Below are 6000 nucleotides of genomic sequence, written 5' to 3' on the forward strand. Positions count from 1 at the left end.
AAAACCGGAATAAACCATTTTAAAGCGGTTTAAACCGGATAAAAACAGATTGAACCCGTTTAAGCCGATTAAAACCGGAATGAACTGGTTTAAACCGGTCTAAACTGGATAAAACCGGTTTAAACCGGATAAAACCAGATTGAACCGGTTGAAACCAGATAAAACCGGATTGTACCGTTTCAAACCGGTTTAAACCGGATAAAACCGGAATGAACTGGTTTAAACCGGTCTAAACCGGATAAAACCGGTTTAAACCGGATAAAACCGGAATGAACCGGTTGAAACCGGATAAAACCAGATAGAACCGTTTCAAACCGGTTTTAACCGGATAAAACCGGAATGAACCGGTTTAAACCGGATAAAAACGGATTGAACCGGTTTAAACCGGATAAAAACGGATTGAACCGGTTTAAACTGGTTTCAACCGGATAGAACCCGATAGAACCGGTTTAAACTGGATAAAACCGGATTGAACTGGATTAAACCGGTTTAAAACGGATAAAACCTGTTTAAACCGGATAAAACCAAATTGAACCGGTTTAAACTGGATAAAACCGGATTGAACCTGTTTAAACCGGTTTAAACCAGATAGAAATGGATAGAACGGGTTTAAACCGGAAAAAACCGGATTGAACCGGTTTGAACTGGTCTAAACCGGATAAAACCGGATTGAACTGGTTTCAACCGGTTTAAACCGGATAAACAAGATTGAACCGGTTTAAACCGGATAAAACCGGATTGAATCGTTTCAAACCGGTTTTAACCGGATAAAACCGGAATGAACTGGTTTAAACCGGTTTAAACTGGAAAAAACGGATTGAAGCGGTTTAAACTGGATAAAACCGATTGAACTGGTTTAAACCGGTTTAAACCGGTTTAAACCAGATTGAACCGGATAGAACCGGTTTAAACCATTTAAAACCGGATTGAACCGGTTTAAAACGGTTTAAACCGGTTCAAACCGGATGAAATTGAAATGAACCGGTTTAAACTGTGTAAAACCGGATTGAACCGGTTTAAACAGGTTTCAACCGGATAGAACCAGATAGAACCGGTTTAAACTGGATAAAACCAGATTGAACCGGTTTAAACCGGGTCAAACCGGATTGAACCGGATTAAACCAGTTTCAACCGGATAGAACCGGATAGAACGGTTTAAAACGGATAAAACCGGAGTGAAGCGGTGTAAACCGGTTCTAACCGGATAAAACGAGATTGAAACGGTTTAAACTGGATTGAACCGGCTTAAACCGGATAATACCGGAATGAACTGGTTTAAACCGGTTCAAACCGGAAAAAGCGGATTGAACCGGTTTAAACTGGATAAAACTGGATAGAACCGGTTTAATCTGGTTTAATCCAGATAAAAACCGATTGAACCGGTTTCAACCGGTTTAAACCAGATAAAACCGGATTGAACCGGTTCAAACAGGTTTAAACCGGATAAAACTGGAGTGAACTGGTTGAAACCGGATAAAACCGGATTGAACCGGTTTAAACCGGATAAAACCAGATTGAACCGTTTCAAACCGGTTTTAACCGGATAAAACGGGAATGAAGCGGTTTAAACCGGTTTAAACCGGATAGAACCGGATATAACAGGTTTAAACTGGATAAAACCGGACTGAACCGGTTTAAATCGGTTTAAACCGGATAAAACCGGATTGAACCGGATTAAATCGGATCAAAACGGATTGAACCGGATTAAACCGGTTTCAATTGGATAGAACCGGATAGAACCGGTTTAAACTGGATAAAACCGGATTGAAGCGGTTTAAACCGGTTCAAACCGGATAAAACCAGATTGAAAGGGTTTAAACCGGATTGAACCGGCTTAAACCGGATAAAACCGGAATGAACTGGTATAAACCGGTTTAAACCGGAAAGAACGGATTGAAGCGGTTTAAACTGGATAAAACCGATTGAACCGGTTTAAACCGGTTTAAACCGGATCATACCAGATTGAACCGGTTTAAACCGGATAAAAATGGATAGAACCGGTTTAAACCGGTTTAAACCAGATTGAACCGGATAGAACCGGTTTAAACCATTTAAAACCGGATTGAACCGGTTTAAAACGGTTTAAATCGGTTCAAACCGGATGAAATCGGAATGAACCGGTTTAAACTGTATAAAACCGGATTGAACCGGTTTAAACCGGTTTCAACCGGATAGAACCAGATAGAACCAGTTTAAACTGGATAAAAGCGGAATGAACCGGTTTAAGCCGGTTAAAACCGGAGAAAACCGGATGGAACCGGCTTAAATCGGTTTAAACCGGAGAAAACCGGATTGAACCGGTTGAAACCGGTTTAAACCGGATATAAACGGATTGAAGCAGTTTAAACCGGTTTAAAACTGATAAAACGGGAATGAACCGGTTCAAACCGGTTTAAACCGCATAAAACAGGAATGAACTGGTTCAAACAGGATAAAACCGGATATAACCGGTTGAAACCGGATATAAACGTATTGAAGCTGTTTAAACCGGTTTAAAACTGATAAAACCGGAATGAACCGGCCTGAACCGGTTGAAACCGGTTGAAACCGGATATAAATGGATTGAAGCAGTTTAAACCGGTTTAAACAGGATAAAACCGGATTGAACTGGCTTAAACTGGTTTAAACCGGATAGAACCGGTTTAAACTGGATAAAACCGATTGAACCGGTTTAAACCGGTTTAAACCGGATAAAACCGGATTGAACCGGTTTTAACTGGATAAAACCGGATTGAACTGGTTTAAACCGGTTTCAACTGGATAGAACCGGATAGAACCGGTTTAAACTGGATAAAACCGGATTGAACCAGCTTAAACAGGTTTAAACCAGATAAAACCGGATTGAACCGGTTAAAACCGGTTTAAACCGGATAAAACCGGAGTGAAATGGTTTAAACCGGATAAAACCGGATTGAACCGGTTTAAACCGGATAAAACCGGATTGAACCGGTTCAAACCAGTTTAAACCGGATAAAACCGGAATGAACTGGTTTAAACCGGATAAAACCGGACTGAACCAGTTTAAACCGGATAAAACCGGATTGAACCATTTCAAACCGGTTTTAACCGGATAAAACCGGATTGAACCGGTTTAAACCGGATAAAACCGGATTGAACCGGTTTAAACTGGTTTCAACCGGATAGTACCGGATAGAGCCGGTTTAAACTGGATAAAACCGGATTGAACTGGCTTAAACCGGTTTAAACTGGATTGAACCGGTTTAAACCGGATAAAACCGGATTGAACCGGCTTAAACCGGTTTAAACTGGATAAAACCGGATTGAACCGGCTTAAACCGGTTTAAACCGGATAAAACCGGATTGAACCGGTTCAAACCGGTTTAAACCGGATAAAACCGGAATGAACTGGTTTAAACCGGTTTAAAAGGGATAGAACCGGATAGAAACGGTTTAAACCGGATAAAACCGCATTGAACCGGTGCAAACCGGTTGAAACTGGATAAAAACGGACTGAAAGGGTTTAAACCGGTTTAAACTGGATAAAACTGGAATGAACCGGCTTAAACAGGTCTAAACCGGATAAAACCTGATTGAACAGGCTTAAACTGGTATAAACAGCATAGAACCGGTTTAAACCGGATAAAACCGGATTGAACCGGTTTAAACTGGTTTCAACCGGATAGAACCAGATAGAACTGGTTTAAACTGGATAAAACCGGATTGAACCGGCTTAAACTGGTTTAAACCGGATAAAACAGGATTGAACCGGTTCAAACCGGTTTAAACCGGATAAAACCAGATTGAACCGGTTTAAACCGGATAAAACCGGATTGAACCGGCTTAAACCGGCTTAAACCGGATAAAACCGGAATGAACTGGTTTAAACCGGTTTAAAACGGATAGAACCATATAGAAACGGTATAAACCGGATAAAACTGGATTGAACAGTCTTAAACTGGTATAAACAGCATAGAACCGGTTTAAACCAGATAAAACCGGATTGAACCGGTTAAAACCGGTTTAAACCGGATAAAAGCGGATTGAACCAGTTTAAACCGGATTGAACCGGTTCAAACCGGTTTAAACCGGAATAAACCGGAATGAACTAGTTTAAAACGGTTTAAAACGGATAGAACCGGATAGAAACGGTTTAAACCGGATAAAACCGGATTGAACCGGTTTAAAACGGATAAAACCGGTTTAAACCGGATAAAACCAAATTGAACCAGTTTAAACCGGATAAAACCAGATTGCACCAGTTTAAAACGGATAAAACCGGATTGAACCAGTTTAAACCGGTTTAAACCAGATAGAAATGGATAGAACTGGTTTAAACCGGATAAAACCGGATTGAACCGGTTTGAAGTGGTCTAAACCGGATAAAACCAGATTGACCTGGTTTCAACTGGTTTAAACCGGATAAAACAAGATTGAACCGGTTTAAACCGGATAAAACCGGATTGAACCAGCTTAATCCGCTTTAAACCGGATAAAACTGGGTTGAATCGGTTTAAACCAGACGAAATCGGATTGAACAGGTTTAAACCGGTTTAAACCGTATAGAACCGGGTAAAACCGGTTGAAACCGGATAAAACCGGATTGATCCGGTTTAAACCGGTTTAAACAGGATAAAACGGATTGAACAGGTTTATACTGGTTTAAACCGGATAAAACCGGCTTAAACGGGATAAAATCAAATTGAACCAGTTTAAACCGGATAATACCAGATTGAACCGGTTTAATCTGGATAAAACCGGATTAAACCGGTTTAAACCGGTTTAAACCGGATAGAACCGGATATAACAGGTTTAAACTGGATAAAACCGGACTGAACCGGTTTAAATCGGTTTAAACCGGATAAAACCAGATTGAACCGGATTAAATCGGATCAAAACGGATTGAACCGGATTAAACTGGTTTCAATTGGATAGAACCGGATAGAACCGGTTTAAACTGGATAAAACCGGATTGAAGCGGTTTAAACCGGTTCAAACCGGATAAAACCAGATTGAAAGGGTTTAAACCGGATTGAACCGGCTTAAACCGGATAAAACCGGAATGAACTGGTTTAAACCGGTTTAAACCGGAAAAAACGGATTGAAGCGGTTTAAACTGGATAAAACCGATTGAACCGGTTTAAACCGGTTTAAACCGGATAAAACCAGATTGAACCGGTTTAAACCGGATAAAAATGGATAGAACCGGTTTAAACCGGTTTAAACCAGATTGAACCGGATAGAACCGGTTTAAACCATTTAAAACCGGATTGAACCAGTTTAAAACGGTTTAAATCGGTTCAAACCGGATGAAATCGGAATGAACCGGTTTAAACTGTATAAAACCGGATTGAACCGGTTTAAACCGGTTTCAACCGGATAGAACCAGATAGAACCGGTTTAAACTGGATTAAAGCGGAATGAACCAGTTTAAGCCGGTTAAAACCGGAGAAAACCGGATGGAACCGGCTTAAATCGGTTTAAACCGGAGAAAACCAGATTGAACCGGTTGAAACCGGTTTAAACCGGATATAAACGGATTGAAGCAGTTTAAACCGGTTTAAAACTGATAAAACCGGAATGAACAGGCCTAAACATGTTTAAACCGGATAGGACCGGTTTAAACCGGATAAAACCGGATTGAACTGGTTTTAACCGGAGAAAACCGGATTGAACTGGTTTAAACTGGTTTCAACCGGATAGAACCGGATAGAACCGGTTTAAACTGGATAAAACCGGATTGAACCAGATAGAACCGGTTTAAACTGGATAAAAGCGGAATGAACCAGTTTAAGCCGGTTAAAACCGGAGAAAATCGGATGGAACCGGCTTAAATCGGTTTAAACCGGAGAAAACCGGGTTGAACCAGCTTAAACCGGTTTAAACCGGATAAAAACGGATTGAACCGGTACAAACTGGTTTAAACCGGATAAAACCGGAGTGAACTGGTTTAAACCGGATAAAACCGGATTGAACCGGTTCAAACCGGTTTAAACCGGATAAAACCGGAATGAACTGGTTTAAACCAGATAAAACTGGATT

Source organism: Cynocephalus volans, chromosome 12 (assembly GCF_027409185.1).
Source record: "Cynocephalus volans isolate mCynVol1 chromosome 12, mCynVol1.pri, whole genome shotgun sequence".
Lineage (NCBI taxonomy): Eukaryota > Metazoa > Chordata > Mammalia > Dermoptera > Cynocephalidae > Cynocephalus > Cynocephalus volans.